The 23,066-nt window shown below is 36.3% G+C and overlaps 1 protein-coding gene across 1 annotated transcript in view; it reads right to left on the bottom strand.

Annotated features, from left to right (window-relative positions):
- LOC309966451 (platelet glycoprotein 4) overlaps positions 1–22,810 on the bottom strand; it is a 148,700-nt gene extending 125,890 nt beyond the window's left edge. Inside the window, exon 1 of the mRNA XM_082846511.1 lies at positions 22,754–22,810. The gene's annotated coding sequence lies outside the window, so the exon portion shown is untranslated. The remainder of the gene's footprint in view (positions 1–22,753) is intronic.
- Between the last annotated feature and the right edge of the window lie 256 nt (positions 22,811–23,066).

Here is a 23,066-nt window from a genome sequence, read left to right as displayed (position 1 = left end):
GAAAGGAGTACATAGTTTGGTTAGTCTCTTTGGATTTCGGAAGCAGCATATATGACATTTGAGAATACTGCTCCAACGAATTTATCAGGTGACTCAGAAGGCTGCCAACGTTGAGTAGAGTCCAGGACATGAGAGAGCTCTGGAGAATGTCCAGGCTAAGAGCTGAGGAACCTGCAAAGAGGTTCACAGACTAAAGGCTTAGCCAGAGGTCAAACCTATGATTCCAAACCAATAAAAAGAGTAGAGATAAAAATAATTCTGATTTCATAATTTATATAATACAATTATGTTCTATATATCAATAGTATTCTGTTTTGTGCTTATATAGATGTAGGTAATGAATACCACTATGAATCAGATTCCTGCTTTATTCAAAAAGAGCAAGTAATAATATAGTTTACTGTGAATACATTCACAATTAACTAGCTTCACTGGTTCACTTTACCACTTTAGACTATCATCTTCAAAATAAGAGAATGATATAACTGGAATAGCATTTTCTTTATTCTGTGCATGTATATGAGACTGCATATAGAAGTGAAAACATTTTTAAACATTTTGTTAGAAGTGAATTATACTTAATTCAGTAAAAAAGTCAGTAAAAGCATACTTGTTGTCCATCTGATCTTTTAGACATCTTTATAAATGTACACACACCGCTTAAGAGCATTGTCTCTGAAGTCAAATATATGTGGGTTTATATTTTGCACTACCACTAACCATTCGATATTTTATTCATATTCATTTTCCTAATAGTACAATGTTTATAGAAATTTTATAGTTAATGGAATTACGTTATTCTTAAACAGAACACTTCAGTTATTAGCACTGTCTAGAACATAATAAAAGTTTAACACATGTTAACTATAATTATCATTACTATTATTATCTTGCATATATATACACATATACACATTTTATGACTTATATTTGTATATATATGACATATATACATATATATGGACTCTCACTTGTAGTCTATAATATATGCATACAAACACACACACTCAAAAGGAGAGACTGTTTTAGCATAATGTGGGATGGTCATTTAAATTCTCCACTTGTATTCATTTAATAAATAACTGCTGTCCTAAGGCTAGGAATAAACCAGACCTGGTCTCCATCTAAATGAGCCTACCTTCTATTTCAGAACAAGGAAGAAGCATAACTATACCTATAAGCATCCTCATGATTTCATCTTTTATTGTACTTTTACTTTTCCTCTTCCAAAGGATATTCGGAATGCATACAAAACATACATGCCCCAGTTTGAGATTAGTTACTAAGAATCAATCACTACTTTATGCTTAGCTCCAGAGTTCCTGCATCTAATACACCAACATTGTGTCACCCGGAATGACTGCTCCACACAGTTTCGGATGCATATCTGAGCCAAAGAGTCGAATCGTCTCAATATCTCCATTATCTCTTTATATCCAGTTAGAACGACACTTATTAGGAAATAAAAATTGAAAACCTTTTCATATTACAACCACCAGGTGACATAAATAACAGGCCAAGCACTATCTCCAAGTCCACCAAGTGCCACATTCAACGGAACGCACTCCAAAAACTCAAGTCATTTAAAGATATGCGCATCTATAACTGCATCTCCCAAAACATCAAAGGTAGATCCAATCCATAATTCCCAGCACTGAGGTGCCATTCCTCAGTAAGTCATTCCCCTTCCTGTTTTTGTGCTTAAACCCTTCTTTCCCACACCAAAATTCTCCTTGAATTCCAGACTACATAGACCCTTCTTCAATTATTTATCTTATATTATACATTTATCAGTTATTTAGGGAAGTAACTTGGAACAAGCCAAAGCCCCATAAGGACTAGATAGATGCTTAACAGTTCATTCTAAAGAGACACATATTTTCTTAAGGTTCCCACAATTTTCTTGGAAATCAAACATTCATTTGATAACCAAAGAAGATGCTCCATATAAAACTCCTGACTGATTCTAGAAACACTTCTTTTTCACTGAAGGTTTTCCAACTATTACCATATTTACGCATTTATTAGTAGTAGTATTTATTTGATGATGATGATAATTATATAAACAATTCTAATATTAGCATCTACTGCCTTTTAAATGTGATAAATGCATATGAATAGTTCGTAAATTTATATGACTAGGTCACCAGAGTTCAACTAAGAATCAGAATTAAGGGATACTATATGCTATGAAAATCAAATGTTCGCATTACTTTTTTTTTTTTTTTTTTTTTTTTTTTTTGTGGTACACGGGCCTCTCACTGTTGTGGCCTCTCCCGTTGCGGAGCACAGGCTCCGGACGCGCAGGCTCAGCGGCCATGGCTCACAGGCCTAGCCGCTCCGCGGCATGTGGGATCTTCCCGGACCAGGGCACGAACCCGTGTCCCCTACCTCGGCAGGCAGACTCTCAACCACTGCGCCACCAGGGAAGCCCCGCATTACTTTTGTATTACCTAAGTACTCTGTAAATTTTGAGAAATTGACATGCAAATTTAAGCCCTTTTTCATCCAGGAACTTACTTCTCTGTGAACTCTTTTCTTTCATAAAAATTTAAATCAAAAGTTACATAAGACCACTGTAAAGCAATTATACTCCAATAAAGATGTTAAAAAAAAAAGTTACATAAGGCATTCTGTTAATAGTCAACTCTAAGAGAAGGAAAAAAAATGGTAATAGCTCCTCAGCCTTTCTTGACCAGAGTTTTCACAATATGGTTTTCAGTTCAATACTTGGACTACATTTATTTGGGGGTTTCCATCTGTAAAACTAGAATTCACTCAACAAATATCACTCATTGTGTGCCAGGCACTGTTCATGAACTAGAGGACAACTAAGTTTTTACTTAACATTTTCTATATATTAGTTTATTTAATCTATACAGCAAATTTTGTGGCCGATATTCTGATCTTTGTTTTTACAGCTGAGAAAAATAATTTTCGGCAAGATTGAGGAATTTTTCACGAATATATAGCTAATATATGGCATAGGTGAGATTTAGCCCTAAATCATATCTGACTTCTAAGTTCTTTCCAGCTACACAAAATGTTTTCACAGAAGAAAGGAATATTAACCAAAACCACATTGCTAAAAATAACAATTCAGTGTGTCTAAGATGGTAAATGAGAACAACATGTAAATAAAAATACAGGCATTTAGACATTGAAGGTCCTTATTACTTTTATACAATAGGAAAAAAGAATGAGGAAGCAACATAAATCAAAATCAGTATGTTTGTATCTGGTAGGACAAGATTATGCTTTTCACATGGGAAAAATACTAGAGTGATCATAATTTAAACAAGTTTATTCTCCCTCTAATATCACAGTAGCAGGGATCCAGGAGACTTGTATCTTATTAATGTTTGGTTGTGGCTTCCGGTCTCATGACCCGAACAATAAATCTTTCAGAATTCCTGCTGAAGCTTAAGCCATGGCCCCTGCCTTCCATCTATCAGGGTGAAGGGGTGGAAGAGAAGCATAAATTTGTTCCTTAATGACATTTCTTGGAAACTAAACGTAGCATTTCATTTACTTCCTACTGGCCTGAATTTTGTCACATTTCAACACCTGTTTGCAAGAGAAGCTGGAAAATGTATTCTTTACTCTAGACAACCAGGTAATAGTTAAAAATTGGAAGGAAACTGATTGTGGAAGGAGAGGAAAATGGACATGACAGCCCGAGTTTCTGCTTCAGTATCCAAACCAAACTCATTATCATTCTCCGTGGCTAGTTGTTCCTATTGTCATTATTAATAGCATCATCCCTTTTTCCTTCATTAAGGCTCAAAATCTCCTTGTAACTGCATTTTAGGGAGGTAAAGTAGAAAAGTGAGAGCTTGTAGAATCAAACTATAGGACTGGACTTGCAAGATAGTCCTCTACTTGCAAGTTCTTTTTATCCATAGAAGTGTTCTAACTTCTTTCTGCCTCAATTTCTTCTTTTCAAAACTAGGAAAACCAATGGCATGTGACTTTGAGAATCACAAACATATAATTTAAGATATTTAGCATTGTGCTTGACACAGAGTAAGTTTTCATTAAATATCAGCTTATTATTATGCCCTTCTTAATTTTGCCTCTTCTTTCCCTTCATGATCCACACCAAGTCAGTTGCCACATCCTTGAAAGTTAACTAAAATTGTATTAGCAAATGTGCTCCTTGTCCTTCGCCATGTCCTGTACTCAGTTTTCTTTCATTAGTACTCACATACCTAGCCCTCTAAACTGACCTCCATGCTTCCATTCTTTCTTCCCTGGAAGCCATTCAACTCAGCATGTTAGAAATTCTTTCCAAATAGTACCTCTGAAGAAAAAAAAATCTCCGTCATCTACAGAAAAAGTTCAGAACATCTTATATAAAATAATACAGATGAGAACATGCAGCATAGGGCTTTACACAAAAGAAGTTAGATCCCTTCTCTCCCCAGCATCCCATTACACATGTTCTTGAGCTTGATGTTCATATGATCCAAATGCAAGTTATATGATAAGCTTGGTTTCTCTTTTGTCCCTTATCCTCTTATGTCTTCTTCTTAAGCAATCCCTGAATGACTTTACTCCAGTGCCTTTCTTTATAAAGTTTCTTTTAACTAAAATGTCTACCCTGGCTTTTCCACCACCAAAATCTAATTTTTTGAAGCAAATATGGCAAAATGTTAATAACAGTTGAATCGAAGGGATTGGGTATATAGGTTTCACTATACTGTCCTTTCTCATTTCCATAATTTTGAAATTTTGATAATAAATGTTAAAAAAAAATGTTTAATCTAATTTTTTCCTCAAGGGTAAAACAACTCCTCAAGCTGGAAATATTCTTTCTCTTTTCTTTTCTTTTCTTCTTTATATGGCAGATGGCATGTGGCTCTCATACTATCACTTAATTTTCAGTTTGTATTGTAGCAGCTGGTATATGTATTCTGATTTCTGCTCTAGGTTGTAAGTTCCATGTGGGCTTAGTGCACACCTCACTCATCTATGCATACAATATAAACAACTCAAAAAAAGAACACTCAGGAGATAAACCCTAATATCTTAGTCAGTTCATAATGCTATAAAAATATCACAGACTGGGTGGTTTAAACAACAGTTATTTCTCACAGTTTTGGATGCTGGAAGTCAAGATCAGCATGGTCAGGTTCTTGGTGAGGCCTCTCTTCCTGGTTTATAGACAGCTCCCTTCTTGCAAGGAAAACAAGCTCTGGTCCCTCCATCTTCTTTTAAGGGTATTAATCCCATCACAGGGGCTCTGCCCTCATGATCTCATCTAAACCTAATTACCTCCCCAAGGTCCCATCACTAAATACCAACACACTGGGAATTAATGCTTCTACATATTGAATTTTGGTAGGACACATTCAGTCCATAGCACCTAATGTCTCGCATACTTTAACTGAATTAAAAAGAGAGATATGTATCTAGTACATGTATTTGGTGAGTAGAACTGGCTTCATAAAAAATTAGTGAAGAAAAATAAAACAAATAAACAGCAAAAGCAACAATAAAACACTATAAATAAATATTTTCAACATTATAAACTAGTGAAAAATTTGGAAAAGAAAATTAAAATTCCCCATAAATTACTGACAATTTTTTAGATGATCAAAAAAATTCTGATGATTAGGATCATTCCCTACCAGATCATTTTTTACATCCAAAAAGTATCTATTAAGACTTGAACCTGAGTTTCAGTCAAGTGAAATCAACATTTATTTATCCCCACCCTCCACAGACACACATATTACATGTTCAAACTTGTGCATGTCATAGGATTCTGAGTCATAAGAGGAAAATTAAAGGTCATAACATTTGGTAAATTAAGCAAAACAGAAAATGTTTTTTAGAGATGTGGAAATTGGCTAAACAGAAGAGATACTGATTCATCAAAAAAGGAATGAATTACTAAGTATATAAGAATATATTTAGTCTCATAAATAAATGTTATCATTGAGAGATGAGCACCTGGAAGCTGTTAGAACTTTCCAGTTTCTCAGTATGCATGATAAGTATTCCTAAGTTAGTTCTCAAATATCTTACTTCACACTAAGTGTTTAGTCATTCTCAACAGATAATTTTGACTCCTTCAGTTATTCTCAAGTTAGACATGCCGTGACAGCTACCTTCATTCAAGAATTTGCGGCCCAGAGATAGTAAAAGAAAAACAGAAACCTTACTATATTTTCTGGATGTCTCATAAATTATAAATGTAAGTTCTATGTCCTGATAAATTACTTAGCCAGATTTAAAGCATGCAACTATTCAAAGTAACCATTTTAGAGTAGTATCTTGAGAAATATCATTGTAAGTAGTCCCAATTTCCACAGCAACTCTGCAGGAGAAATTCTAATTGATTTATTCTTGCTGGAAAATCTTATAATCAGGAAAGGTTACCTCTGGGTCATTAGGATGAAGGCTAACACTGAGAGACAGGAACAGTGACAGAAGCTCTGCCTATACTACTGACTGAAAGGCAGGAAGTTGCAGGGTGACTTTTCTTCTTGACTTTTACCCCAGTAATTACATGTTTATAATTCATTAATTAAAGAGGCACAGGGGTCTCTTGACCTAGATAAGCACGTATATGTATACTAGCAAAGATGAAAATGAAATCTCAAAGTAGTTCCCCCTCTCAATTTCTTCCTGACTTATGGATTCTTGCCTAAAACATCTTTATTTCCATCTGGTTTTGCTTTTACAAAGATCATGTGATACATCAAAAAGGGAAATGAAATTATTTTCTGTCAGACTTTTGTTTTATGGAGAGATAAGCTTTCCTTCCTCACAGCAATCACATTGTTTGGTTCTAGCATCATATTCACAAAAAAATGCATTTCTTCAATACAAATTCACACAGTCAGTTAAGAGAGCCTACCTTAATCCTTTCAGAGTCATTTGAGATATTCCTAGCCACCATTAAAAACTGCAAACTAAAATTAAGAAAGTCTTTGGGACTAATTGAGACAAATGTGCCATGCCTACTGATTACTGAGAAGCTGCAGGGGAAAAACTTTCTGGTTTTCACTAGGAAAGATTGGATGGTTTTACTTTAAACTAGAGTAACCTTCCTCCTCTTAGCATGGAGATGAAAGATGGAATCAGAGGGAGAGCCAGAAGGTGACAAACCTAAGACAAAAGTAGGACTTGAAAAAAGGAGTAGCATCCAGTAAACACACAATGGAATGAAAGACCCCATGTGTAGAGCAGAATTCAGGCAAGTGCTTCTCCCATAAACATGGTAGGCACCTCTATAACTTGGCACGTGTGCTAAGGCTCAGTTCTCCCTCACATTTATATTCCATACACTGGGAACTCCATGTGGTGTGGGAAATACTGAAGCAACTTCAGGAGAGGGAGCTTACAAACTTGGGCTTTGGAGTTCGAAATTTTGTCTTCTATACTTCGTAAAATTGGGCCAGTTACTTAAACTCCTAAGCTTCAATTTTCTCAACATTTAAATATTAACCTTATGGGACAATTCTATTAGGTAACATGTAAATATAAACATTATATTTTATAGGTATTATATTAAATAATACTTAACACATACAGATATTACCATGTGGCCAGCATTATTCTAAGTGCTTTCATTTACCAGCTCTTCACAACAGCACAAAGAGGTAAACACCATTACTACCCGCTGTTATACATGAGAAAATGCTAATAAATTAGAGATAACATGTGCACATTTCTTGCCCCAATGTTTCATACACAAATGGAGCTCAATAAACAAAAATCATTGCTACTTAAAATATCACCAACGTATTTTATATTGTGGGGGAAAAAAAACAGTTTCTTAACTGACGAAGTTTTGTAATTGCTGAAACTATCTAGAAAGAGAATGTAACCCGTAACAAAAATATTTGATAGAAAGGAAATATCTCAACAAATAATTAAGGAAAACTATAATGATATCTGAGGAGTTAATGAATTAGAAGTTGATATAAATTTGTCAAGTCTTCCTTAAAAGAGAGAGAGAGAGAGACTCAGTTATTCAATAAAATAGTATAACCATTGTGGAAAGGTAAAACTTCAGCTTTAGAATATTTTTCCCCTCTAAGGTTTAAGACTGAGAATTTTGGTTTTTAATTCTGAAGTCAATAAAATCTCAAATCATTAAGTGTGAACACTACAGGGAATAAATATCTATCTACGCAATTCCATTTCACATATGACCAGGCTGAAGCAGTTGACATTTAATGCTTTTTGGTTTCCCTTTTATAAAAACAAAAATGGGTAAAATTCTTAGATCTATGGATTTTCACAAGCACTTGTTTCTTTCTTTTCTTTTCCCATGAAGCAGGAGAAATAGCTCAGAAAAAGCAGTGGTTTTTAATCATTCTTTCTACTTCCCCTTTAACTTGTACATCTTGGTAATCGTTCATAGAATATTTTGCAAAACAAGTCCCAGTTTTTTTGACAGCTACATAGTGCTGCATCAATTCTAAGTTGTCTTCTCGTAATTGTTTTTCGTTTCTCAGGTGAAATGTCAAATAGTTCTTTAACACAAGATATCTTGCTCCAAATTTGAGTTGTAAGTCTGTGAGCAGTTTTGGATTACTATTTGGCCCTTTGGCTCCAATCGTAGAAACAGTTGGCCTCCACCTGGTAAAAATACTTGCTAAACTGCTCTTTGGAGTCAACCTGATTGAAAATTCGCATGTTAAGGCAGCCATCTGGAACCTGATTATAATTGGGGAAATGGAGGAGGATATCACTCCCATTGTACAATGGAGACAAAAAGTGTTTATTTCCTCTCATGCTGACTTAATTTTAAAGGGAAAGGTTAAAGTGGAGAATATGAAAAACAGAACTTTGTTCCCATATGTTCTCATTGCCTTCTCATGTAAATTTGAAGGCACTGTGTGAACTGGCAGCTCCTAAGACTGCCAATAGCAGGAACTGAAACAATCTAAAATTATATGTTAATGGGGAAAGTCTCTGGGGATGTTCAAAAATGTTCTTTTGTTTGTTTTCTTTTGTCTCATTAAGTAAATGTTGTAAATCATAGGTCAAAGTTTCTGGAATGCTTCCAAAAGCCAACTCCCTTTTACACTGAGCACAAATACCAACAGAATTATATAAAAATAATAGGAATTCACTATGAAAGAGAAAAACACTCATAGTATAACAATAAACCAGTTAAACAAAAGACAAAGCCACTAATTAAGATACTCAAACTATGATAAGGAGCAGATAGTAAAAAACAACAGATGAGAAATTGATGAAAAAATACTTACGACATGTGCCATTTTGAGGGAGAGCAAGAAAAAGAGCGAGAGCTAGAGAAAGAGAGAGAGACAGAGAGAACTAAGACCCCCAGTCGGTCCTTGCCTATGGAGAAAATCCCTAGCCTTCAATCATAAATGCAACTCTGACTTGCCATCAATTTGATGAAGCCATTCCAAAAACTACTCCCCAATCCCAGGAGAACTAATAAACCCACCCACGGCAGTCCTACTGCATGGCTGGTATAGTTGTATTTCATATTTATGTCATTATGCCTTGTACTATAGGAAAGTGTACACATGCCACTCAACTACAGATATCACAAATATTCATTGATCACATTCTAGTTACAAGAGAAATTTCCCAAGGTCTTGGTAAATGCTGGTGAATGGTCCTGCCACTGGGGATTTTACTGGCTACTGAGGGAGACAGACAATAAACAAACAGTTAAGTAAATCTGTGAAGAAATGGTCAGGAAATGTATTAATTTGACAAACTAGTGCAGCATTCTACGTAGAGAGAGCAGACGGCAAAGACGTGTGACTGAGAGTGAAGAGGGTAGCAGAGAGCTGCTGAAGAGTTGGTGATGGTCATCACACCAGAGCTACGACCTGATTCAGAGGGCCTTGAATGCCAGGCTGAGGAGTTTAGGCTTGATTTTTCTAGTCCAGAATCTCAATTGGTAGGGACTCAGAAATGTACATTTTAACAAGCTTCCAGGACGATTCTTCCTAAATCATCCAGCCTAATCAGATAAATAACCTTTCTGCCATTACCAGAGATCATTAACATAGCTGATATATTATTTTTCCAACACTATATACAATTATTTTTTCATAGTCTTAGAATGATACCTTATTGAATTTATGTCAGTGATTTTTCAATTGAAACACGAAATTGCTATCTCTATAGGTAAAAAATGTTCAAATATCAGTAGTTACATATAATTCCACCTATTTACTAAAATTTCAAGAGTATTTAAGAAAATAATATCAAATATTTCAGGGCTTATATATCTTGGACCTTATTAACATAGAAGCTATCTCACAAACCCTTCAAAAATTGTCTTAATGAATCAATGTATTCAGTACACATTCATGTGTCCCACAAATACTAGTTGAGTGCCTAATATCGACAGGCATTGTTTTTGACCGTAGAGACACCACAATGAAGCAGATAAAAATCTCTGTTCTCAAAGAGTTTATATTAATAACATGAATAACTTTTTTAATGGCTTCAAGCAGAAAAAACTGTACTGCAACTTTGTCTTGGCCCTGAACTGGCGGAATTACTTTGAGAAAAATATCCAGGGCTCTATTTCATGACATAAAAACTTTTGATTATATAATCTCTACATATCACCCACCATGAAATTCCCAGATTCTGTTTTCACCCAGATTTCATAAACTCCCATACTTTTCTCAGATTTTTATGTCAATAATTTATTAATATCCTACTTTACAATACTCTGTATTTGCATTTTGCTTACTCTCTGAGTTCCATTTTGCTAACTACTTCCTTTTCACTTTCTTTTTTATTTTTTGTACCTCTGACAGGTATATTTTTACTCCTTTAATTTCTTCTTATTATCACAGAGTCATAGAACTGGTATGAGACAGCAGGCAAAATAAAGCATTTGCCCAACTGTCGTTAAGGATAACAGGTTCTTGACGTTACCTTTTTGAAAGCCTTATAGGAAAAGATAAAGAACCACAAGAAAGCGGACTATATTCCCTCTGAAGAAAACCTCCTTGACCTGAACAAATTGTGCTTTCTTTGGGCTTAGTGTTTCCAAAACACAAACGAAAGGAGAGAAAACAAGAAAAAAACAAATATATTGGTTTCAAATATTTACAAAGGCACACTAGTTTTACATGTTGTTTTGTTTTCATCTTAAATTTGAGGCCTTTAAAATAACAAGTATAGCAGGCTATAAACCAAAACAGTGTTAAGAAGTATTTTTAAAAAGGCAAAATATAATGAAGAATAAGCTAATTACAATGACCGTCCTCTTAAAATAACTTGAAAGAATAGAGGAAGGGCAAGGAAGGTAGTAAAGTATCTGTAGTGATAAATATGATTATTCACTGCTTTTCTTTCATTTACACAGACATTTAGTCAGTACAGCAGTCAGAAAATCAATACGTAAGTTTTAAGGGTCTTCTATGCCTCAGGTACTCTAGGGGAGACAAAAATAAAAGGATAAATAAAACATGTCCCCTGCTCAGAAAGATCTTCCAGGTAAGTTCCCGATTTCCATAGTTTGTCCTCCAGGAAACTGAGGAGGAAGCAGTAAATTTTCGGGGTCTATGGGGAGACAGGAGGAGGTGGGGCAGGGGAGGTTCAAATAAGGATTAGAGAGCCTCAGGACAACATAATAAGTTTTCAAAAAATTTTAAATCCCCGAATTTTCTACTCCATACACTTTTCTAGGTGGGACTTTAACACGAATAACTTTGTGCATGGAAATGGTTTCTCCCGAGTGCAGAAAAGGCTGAATGAGCCGCCACACATCCCGTGTGTGCCTTGAAATTCCTTTTGGCTGGTTGTCAAGATGAGTCAGTAGGTAGAAAGCCTCAAAATCAGGCTCTAGGCAAAGTGCAGATGTAATCAAGGAAGTAAATTCTCTTAGAGATTCTTATCAATCCATTGATGCCCCGTATCCTCCTCTATACTTACACTGCCTCCAAGAGAGTAAACCTTTCCTAAGCAAGACTGTGGGAATAATTATAATGGAATTGGGTGGCTTCCACTACCACTTACCCTTCAACTTAATTAGAGAAAAAAAAATCTCTGGAGGATTTTGAAATAAGTGAATAAAATGAGGATTAAGAAATATATGCATCTGGGGCTTCCCTGGTGGCACAGTGGTTGAGAATCTGTCTGCTAACGCAGGGGACATGGGTTCGAGCCCTGGTCTGGGAGGATCCCACATGCCGCGGAGCAACTAGGCCCGTGAGCCACAACTACTGAGCCTGCGCGTCTGGAGCCTGTGCTCTGCAACAAGAGAGGCCGCAATAGTGAGAGGCCCGTGCACCGCGATGAAGATTGGCCCCCACTTCCCACAACTAGAGAAAGCCCTTGCACAGAAATGAAGACCCAACACAGCAAAAATAAATAAACTAATTAATAAACTCCTACCCCCAACATCTTCTTAAAAAAAAAAAGAAATATATGCATCCTCTTTAACAGAAGAAAAGATGTATTCGTAAGTCACAGAAGGATAGTTTTCCTTGACCCTTTCTGATGTTGCCTTGATTAATAATTCTTATGGAAGATGGTGGAGTACGAGGACATGTGCTCACTCCCTCTTGCGAGAGGAGCATAATCACAATGAACTCCTGAACAATCATTGACAGGAAGACACTGGAACTCACCAAAAGAGATACCCCATATACAAAGACAAAGCAGAAGCCACAATGAGATGGTAGGAGGGGCACAATCACAATAAAATCAAATGCCATAACTGCTGGGTGGGTGACTCACAAACTGGAGAACACTTACACCACAGAAGTCCACCCACTGGAGGGAAGGTTCTGAGCCCCACGTCAGGCTTCCCAACCTGGGGTCCTGGCAACGGGAGGAGGAATTCCTAGAGAATCAGACTTTGAAGGCTACTGGGATTTGATTGCAGGACTTGGTGAAACAGAAACTCCACGCTTGGAGGGCACACACAAAGCAGTGTGCACATCGGGACCCAGGGGAAGGAGCAGTGACTGCATAGGAGACTGAACCAGACCTACATGCTAGTGTTGGAGGGTCTCCTGCAGAGACAGAGGGTGGCTGTGGGACAAGGACACTGGCAGCAGAAGTTCTGAGAAATATTCCTTGGTGTGAGCCCTCCCAGAGTCCACCATTAGTCCCACCAAAGAACCTGTAGCTACCAGTGCTGGGTGACCTCAGGCCAACCAACCAACAGGGAGGGAACTCAGCCCCACCCATCAAGAGACAAGCAGATTAAAGTTTTACTGAGCTCTGTCCAACAGAGCAACAGCCAGCTCTACGCACCACCAGTCCCTCCCATCAGGAAACTTGCACAAGCCTCTTAGATAGCCTCATCCACCAGAGGGCAGAATGCAGAAGCAAGAACTACAATCCTGCAGCCTGTGGAATGAAAACCACATTCACAGAATGACAGACAAGACGAAAAGGCAGAGGACTTTGTATCAGATGAAGAAACAAGATAAAACCCCAGAAAAACAATGAAATGAAGTGGAGATAGAAAACCTTACAAAAAAAGATTTCAGAATACTGATAGTGAAGATGATCCAGAACCTCAGAAAAAGAATGGAGGCAAAGGTTGAGAAGATGCAAGAAATGTTTAACAAAGACCTAGAAGAGTTAAAGAACAAACAAACAGATGAACAATGTAATAACTGAAATGAAAAACGGACTAGAAAGAATCAATAGCAGAATAACTGAGGCAGAAGAATGGATAACTGACCTGGAAGACAGAATGATGGAATTCACTGCCATGGAACAGAATAAAGGAAAAGGAATGACAAGAAATGAAGACAGCCTAAGAGACCTCTGGGACAACATTAAACACAACAACATTCACATTATAAGGGTTCCAGAATGAGAAGAGAGACAGAAAGGACCCGAGAAAATATTTGAAGTGATAATAGTCAAAAACTTCCCTAACATGGGAAAGGAAATAGCCACCGAAGTCCAGGAAGCGCAGAGAGTTCCATACAGGATAAACCCAAGGAGAAACATGCTGAGACACATAGTAATCAAATTGGCAAAAATTAAGCACAAAGAAAAGTTACTGAAAGCAGCAAGGGAGAAATGACAAATAATATACAAGGGAACTCCCATAAGGTTAACAGCTGATTTCTCAGCAGAAACTCTACAAGCCAGAAGGGAGTGGCACGGTATATCTGAAGTGATGAAAGGGAAGAACCTGGCAAGGATCTCATTCAGATTCGATGAAGAAATCAAAAGCTTTACAGACAAGCAAAAGTGAAGAGAATTCAGCACCACCAAACCAGCTCTACAACAAATGCTAAAGGAACTTCTTTAAGTGGGAAATACAAGAGAAGAAAACGACCAACAGAAACAAACCCAAAACAAATAAGAAACTGGTAAAAGGAACATACATATCAATAATTACCTTAAACGTGAATGGATTAAATGCTCCAAACCAAAAGACACAGGCTCGATGAATTGTTACAAAAACAAGACCGGTACATATGCTGTCTACAAGAGATCCACTTCAGACCTAGGGACACATACAGACTGAAAGTGAGGGGATGGAAAAAGATATTCCATGCAAATGGAAATCAAAAGAAACCTGGAGTAACAATATTCATATCTGATAAAATAGACTTTAAAATAAAGAATGTTACAAGAGACACGGAAGGACACTACATAATGATCAAGGGATCAAACCAAGAAGAAGATATAACAATTATAAATATATATGCATCCAACATAGAAGCACCTCAATACATAAGGCAACTGCTAACACCTATAAAAGAGGAAATCGACAGTAACACAATAATAGTGGGGGACTTTAACACCTCAATTACACCAATGGACAGATCATCCAGACAGAAAATTAATAGGGAAACACAAGCTTTAAATGACACAATAGACCAGATAGATTTAATTGTTATTTAGAGGACATTCCATCTGAACACAGCAGATTACACTTTCTTCTCAAGTGCACATGGAACATTGTCCAGGATAGATCACATCTTGGATTACAAATCAAGCCTCAGTGAATTTAAGAAAGTTGAAATCATATCAAGCATCTTTTCTGACCACAACGTTATGAGATTGGAAATCAATTACGGGGAAAAAACGTAAAAAACACAAACACACGGAGGTTAAACAATACATTACTAAATAACCAACAGATCACTGAAGAAATCAAAGAGGAAACAAAATAATACTAGAGACAAATGACAATGAAAACACGACAATCCAAAACGTATGGGATGCAACAAAAGCAGTTCTAAGAGGGAAGTTTATACCAATACAATCCTACCCCAAGAAACAAGAAAAATCTAGAATAAACAATCTCACCTTAAACCTAAAGGAACTAGAGAAAGATGAACAAACAAAACCCAAAGTTAGTAGAAGGAAAGAAATCATAAAGATAAGACCAGAAATAAATGATACAGAAATAAAGAAAACAAAGATGAATTAAACTAAAAGCTGGTTCTCTGAGAAGATAAACAAAATTGATGAACCTTTAGCCAGACTCATCAAGAAAAAGAAGGAGAGGACTCAAATCATTAAAGTTAGAAATGTAAAAGGAGAAGTGACAATGGACACCATAGAAATACAAATCATCCTCAGAGACTAGTATAAACAACTCTTTGCCAATAAAATGGACAACATGGAAGAAATGGACAAATCCTTAGAAAGATATAACCTTGCAAGACTAAACGAGGAAGAAATAGAAAATCTGAACAGACCAATCACAAGTAATGAAATTGAAACTGTGATTAAAAATCTTCCAACAAACAAAAGTCCAGGACCAGATGGCTTCACAGGTGAATTCCATCAAACATTTAGAGAAGAGCTAACACCCATCCTTCTCAAACTCTTCCCAAAAATTGCAGAGGAAGGAACACTCCCAACCTCATTCTATGAGGCCACCATCACCCTGATACCAAAACCAGAAAAAGATATTACAAAAAAAGAAAATTACAGGCCAATACCACTGATGAATATAGATGCAAAAATCCTCAACAAAATACTAGCAAACAGAAGACAACAGCACATTAAAAGGATCATACACCATGATCAAGTGGGATTCATCCCAGGGATTCAAGGATTCTTCAATATGCACAAATCAATCAACGTGATACACCATATTAACAAATTGAAGTATAAAAACCATATGATCATCTCAATAGATGCAGAAAAAGCTTTCGACAAAATTCAACACCCATTTATGAAAAAAACTCTCCAGATTGTGGATGTAGAGGGAACCTACCTCAACATAATAAAGGCCATATATGACAAACCCACAGCAAACATCATTCTCAGTGGTGAAAAACTGAAAGCATTTCCTCTAAGGTCAGGAACAAGACAGGGATGTCCACTCTCACCGCTATTGTTCAACATAGTTTTGGAAGTCCCAGCCATGGCAATCAGAGAGGAAAAAGAAATATAAGGAATCCAAATTGGAAAAGAAGAAGTAAAACTGTCACTGTTTGCAGATTACATGATACCACACGTAGATAATCCTAAAGATGCCACCAGAAAACTACTAGACCTAATCAATGAATTTGGTAAAGTTTCAGGATACAAAATTAATAAACAGAAATCTCTTGCATTCCTATACACTATCAAGGAAAGATCAGAAAGAGAAATTAATGAATTAACACTCCCATTCACCGCTGCAACAAAAAGAATAAAATACCTAGGAATAAACCAATCTTGGGAGGTAAAAGACCTGTATGCAGAAAACTGTAAGACACTGATGAAAGAAATCAAAAATGACACAAACAGGTGGAGAGATATACCATGTGCTTGGATTGGAAGAATCAATGTTGTGGAAATGACTATACTACCCAAAGCAATCTACAGATTCAGTGCAATCCCTGTCAAATTACCAATAGCATTTTTCACAGAACTAGAACAAAAAATCTTAAAATTTCTATGGAGACACCAAAGACTCAGAATACCCAAAGCAATCTCGAGGGAAAAAAAATGGAGCTGGAGGAATCAGACTCGCTGACTTCTGACTATACTACAAACTTACAGTAATCAAGACAATACTGTACTGGCACAAAAACAGAAATATAGATCAATGGAACGGGATAGAAAGCCCAGAGATAAACCCACGCACCTACGGTCAACTAATCTATGACAAAGGGGGCAAGGATATACAATGCAGAAAAGAGAGTCTCTTCAATAAGTGGTGCTGGGAAAACTGGACAGCTACATGTAAAAGAATGAGATTAGAACACTCTCTAACACGGTGCACAAAAATAAACTCAAAATGGATTAAAGATGTAAATGTAAGGCCAAACACTATAAAACTCTTAGAGGAAAATGAAGGAAGAACAACCTTTGACATAAATCACAGCAAGGTCTTTTTTGATCCACCTCCTAGAATAATGGAAATAAAATCAAAAATAAACAAATAGGACCTAATGAAACTTCAAAGCTTTTGCACAGCAAAGGAAACTATAAACAAGATGAAAAGACAACCCTCAGAATGGGAGAAAATATTTGCAAATGAATCAACGGACAAAGGATTAATCTCCAAAATATATAAACAGCTCATGCAGCTCAATATCAATAAAACAAACAACCCCATCCAAAAATGGGCAGAGACCTAAACAGACATTTCTCCAAAGAAGACATACAGATGGCCAACAAACACATGAAAGGATGCTCAACATCACTAATCATTAGAGAAATGCAAATCAAAACTACAGTGAGGTATCACCTCACACCACTTAGAATGGGCATCATCAGAAAATCTACAAACAACAAATGCTGGAGAGGGTGTGGAGAAAACGGAAGCCTCTTGCACTGTTGGTGGGAATGTAAATTGATACAGCCACTATAGAGTACAGTATGGAGGTTCCTTAAAAAACTAAAAATAGAATTACCATGTGACCCAGCAATCCCACTACTGGGCATATACCCAGAGAAAACCATAATTCAAAAAGACACATGCACCCCAATGTTCATTGCAGCCCCTTTTGCCTGGTCATGGAAGCAACCTAAATGCTCATCGACAGAGGAATGGATAAAGAAGATGCGGTACATATATACAATGGAATATTACTCAGCCGTAAAATGGAAAGAAATTGGGTCATTTGTAGAGACGTGGATGGACCTAGAGATTGTCATACAGAGTGAAGTAAGTCAGAAAGAGAAAAACAAATATTGTATATTAACACATATATGTGGAATGTAGAGAAATGGTACAGATGAATCCGTTTGCAAGGCAGAAATAGAAACACAGATGTAGAGAACAAACATATGGACACCAAAGGCAAAAGGGGGGTGGTGGTGGTGGGATGAACTGGGAGGTTGGGATTGACGTATATGCACTAATATGTATAAAATAGATAACTAATAAGAACGTACTGTATAAATAAAATGGAATTCAAAAAAAATCAGTGGACTTTGAGTAAAGTGGATTATCCTCCATAATGTGGGTGGGCCTCACTCAATCAGTTGAAGCCCTTAAGAGAACAAAGACTGACTCCTCCCAAATAAGAAGGAATTCTGACAGCAAACAGCCTTTCGAACTGAACTGCAAAATTGATTCTTCCTATACATCCACCCTGCAGATTTTGGACGTGTCTGCTCCATAACTGCATGAGCCAATTCCTTAAAATCAATTAATATCTCCTCTCTCTCCACACCCCTCTCTCTCTGTTCTGTTTCCCTGGGTAACCCTGACTAATACAGTTACTATCAAGAAAATGAATCAGTGTAGATTGGGACCTCTCGCCATTTCACCTTAAAGGCAAAACTTAACACCCAGGTATGATTCTCAAAGTGCTGCACATAGAGAGGATTTCCTTCTTCACTGTCTTTCAGGGACATGCTGATGGGGCTGTGATGTTACAACTCTTCCCTTCCTGCTGGTGCCATACTAGACAGAACTATATTTGAGTAAGTTCTTTGTTAAATATGTTGCACATATTTTCTCCTTTTCATTCTCTTAGTGATATCTATAAATGAACAAAAATTCTTAAATTTAAAGTAGTCCAATTTATTATTTTTTCATTTATAATTAGTTCTTTTTTCTATTTAATAAATCTTTACCTATATTGGATTCATGAATATTTTTGTCTACATTTTATTAAAAATGTTTTGAAGTCCTGGTAATGGACGTGTGGGAAAGTCAAGCAAATCCCTCAAAGCAAGTATACAACTGGAAAAAATTATTTTTAAAAATTTCACTGCACTAGAAATTTACCAAAGGGGACAATAAGTTGAGAAGTGCATTTACATGAAAACTGCTAGTGGAAAGTTTGTGGCTTTCTTGCCTGGATGCTGTCCTGTTTTGCTACTTCAACCCTCACTCTCAGCTCAGGCTACAGACACCTGCCCTCTTTCTGGCTGGACAGGATAGACTCACTTCAGTGTGGCTGATAGAGCAGATAAAAGTCTATTTGGGGAGTGATAGGGCCATAGATACACTGAGTTTATAAACCCTCTATGCATCCCTGCTGACTACTAACCAGTGCATGTTGGATGCCCCAGATAACCTAGAGAAAATTTGAAGCCTGAAGAAATCTGTAAACTTACTGAACCATTCAGTGTTGTATATTGTGGGGTAAGATATTTCACATTTGAAATTAAGGCAAGGTTATTGCTTACTAAAACCAATAGCATTTAGAAGAACAAAACAAATTTAGAGCTGCTACAGAACAAAGGTATACATGTGGACCATTTCGATTCAATGATTTACTAGAACTCTTAGGTAATGCAGTAAGGCAAAAAGGGAAAAGGACTTGATTTTAGCAAGGTAGTATATTTCTAAAAGATACAATTTGATATACAAAGAGTCAATTGTATTTCTATTATATACTAAAAATCCCAAAAGAATATTTTAATTGTTCATTTACAATAGTGTATAAATATTTAGAAATAAATCTGACAAAAAAAAATTCTCATGGGACAAGAAAGGAAATAATTGATTTGAGCTGTGCTAATCGCATCTGGCCTGTGGATGAAGCCTCTCTCGCTTCCTTTCCTTTTTATTTACATTTCTAAAATAGCTCACTAATTTACAATTGCTCTTTAAAACTCTGAGAAATAAAAATGTGAAAACAGGGAATGACATAGAGAAAAGAGTTAACATTTTAGTTTGAGTTAACATTATAAATGTGCCAAAATAGCGACTCTTAAGAAGGCTGGCCAATGTGGGAATGTGAGACACTGGAACTGATTGGTGGGAGAATTTGAAACCACTCAAATTATATCATACATTTATCAATCTACCTATTCCATGCATGGGCAGAGTTGGTCCTTTCTTGAAAATATTGCCTACAGAGGGAAGCAATAAGCTAGAAGAAGCTGGGCAATAGTAGGAGGTGATATCTATTACCATCTAACAAAGTGTCATAATCTGTACTCTCAGTAGTAAAAGGCATAAAATATGAAATTCTTAAAGTCAGACATTCTCTCCACTTGTGGGAAATAAGCTAGAGAATGCCAGCACATCAACTGGAAAACAACAATTTCCCAAAGAACTGGAATCACTGCTAATAATCAAATACTTCAAACAAATCATAAAAATAATAAGGTTTTGGAATTTGGTTAGAACTAATATAAGTCATAAAACCCGAAAAAATATAGTAACACGCCAACAATTCACAAATTGTCATTAAAGTCTTCTGTGAGAAAGTTTTTCATTCTTGCTAATTCATGTATGTAAAAAGGAAATGTCTTTTCATGTGTGTTTCTTCTGGAATATTGGAAAATTTTTAAGAAATTAATACTCTTTTAGAGAAAAATAGTCATAATTCAAAATACAAACGCCTCACTTAGATAAGACAATGTAATGAATAGGCTAGCTTGGATATTTAAATATTCTTAAACACACAACTATAAACTTTATTTTTGCTCACATAGGTACACATAAATGCATTTCCGTGCAGTAGAAACTGATAGAAGTAATTATCTCCATGTAATTATACTTAAATACAGAAAAATTTCCTCTTTATTTTACTTGTTAAATAAATATTCCCGAGTACTCTGTCCTTAGAATTCTGGTCTCCTCATTCCATAAATACCATCTCCATGCAATTTTATCCACATGTAGTATAAACACTATATGAAATCACTGTTGTTTCAAGTCCCTGAGATCTTGGCATTGTCTGTTCATGCAATATGTCTTGCTCCATTCTGACTGATGCAGAGCCCTAAAATTATATCAACACTTTAAGCGAAAAAAATTTCCCCCAAAATGTCCACAGCTTAGAACTATGCCTAACCACATTCAAAACAAGTTTGATTCTATCAAGTTAGCAAAAAGAATACTCATTCTACACAGAAATCACTCATTCTGTCAACAAATTTTGAGTGCCTACCATACATCAGGCACTATGTCAAGATTTAAGACTACAACAGTAAATAATACTTAGCATCTTTCCTAGTTATTTTGGAACCACACTTGATGAATCAAAAATGAAATGATTCTGTTTCATGTATTGGTGAATACTATTAGCTAGATAAGCCAAGAGTGGTAGGAAGAATACCCGGCCTCATGTAGGGTAATAGAAAGTGTTTGGTTTTGTTTTCAATTTTAAGAGGATAAGACATTAAATTTGATACTTGAAAGGTTAGAGGAGCTATCCAAATTGGAGGAGTTTAAAGTAGTTAGGAAATTCGAGACAGAGGAAGCAATTTGTGCATAATCTTTGGAGTCCAGAGAAGAATGTCACGTCTGTGGGGGCTGCATCATGAAGAGCCCTGTACACTGTAGAAGACTGACTGCTTCTTGTTGAACTGAGTAGCCAAGGCAAGCAAGCTCTCTATCCAGCAGACTGAGCGAGTGAGTGAGTGTATGTCTGTGTGCATGTGTGTGTGTTCTTCTTCCCTGTAGTAATATATGAGGAACATGTTATAGGTAATTTATTTCGCACCTATGATTTTCTTGGAATAGCTGTTACCCTAGGCAAAACCATGTATTTATTGCTCTCAAAGAACACTCAGAGTGTTACAGGTGAAGGAAGGTGATGAGAAGAGTGATGATATTAATAAAGTCAGTTATGTTCAGGAACAGATAAACTACAGAAAGTCCACTCCTCAGTCAACTGGAAAGTTACTGTTGTCATTTGAGCTTCCAGTTTATTTATTCTGTCCAATTTGTCCTATTTGCTGTCATCCTTTCCACACCCTTCCCACACTTCTAAGTCCTCATGACCTCACCCTAATTCCTAGCAAGATCTGATTTAAAGAACAATCTTCAGCTCATTCACTGCAAAGCAGAAAGAATAATAACTTAAATAACTTTGGTTTATGGTACTACAATCTTCCTTCAAAAAAATCTATCTAAAGTTATTTAAAAGTTTTGTATTTCTGGATAACTTTATTTTTTGTGGAGGAAGGAGTGACCATTTGAACAAACAATCTAAGATACTTCTGTCTTCAAAATTATTATAAACCACAAGTGTGTCCTAGGGGGACCTAGGGAAATCACTGAATATTAAAACTCTGTACATGAATCTGTACTAATACATTTTAAAGGTATTGAAGAGGCCCCATGAGAAAAACACGGGACCCACTAGTACGCTATTACAAAAAATCAGAGAAGAAACAGGTGAACAAAAACAGTGGAAATAAGAATAAAAAAGAGTCATAAGCTTGAGAGATTTCAGAGTTAAGAACACAGACTAAACTTCAAATTTCTGGTTCGAATGTAGGAGCTTGGAAGTCACCACTGTATCCGAACAAGTAAAATGCTGAACGAACTGTAATATCAACAACTGTCTTTAGATCCCTAAGAGAAGTGAGGTCACAGGAAAAATTGCTACCTCACCCCCAAATTGTAGAGATATAAAGGCAAATACAACTTACCAGAATCACAACTTACCAGAACAGAAACCTCTTGGAAACCAGTGCCAGGGTAGGAAAACCTGAACTGTAACTGACAAATCACCAGGGTGTCATTAGTTCATTTACTGTGACAAGAGATTTTAATGTCTTCATTTTTAGATAAGAAGATTTAAGCTCCCTGAGTTGCTTGACTTTCTGTTTCCCTACACTACTTACTAAGACACCTTTGACAACTTGATCTTCGGAGGGTAGAAGAGGCCTGAATTATGACATTCTGTTTAGTGGGTGGCTCTGAAGGAAATGTGACATTTGGAAAATGGGAAGTCTTGGGAGGCCTCTGAGCTTTTAAG

This window comes from Leucopleurus acutus (assembly GCF_964270905.1).
Source record: "Leucopleurus acutus genome assembly, chromosome: 9".
Classification (NCBI taxonomy): Eukaryota; Metazoa; Chordata; class Mammalia; order Artiodactyla; family Delphinidae; genus Leucopleurus; species Leucopleurus acutus.
Note: the sequence above shows the minus strand (reverse complement) of the source record. Positions and strands in the feature narration are given on the sequence as shown.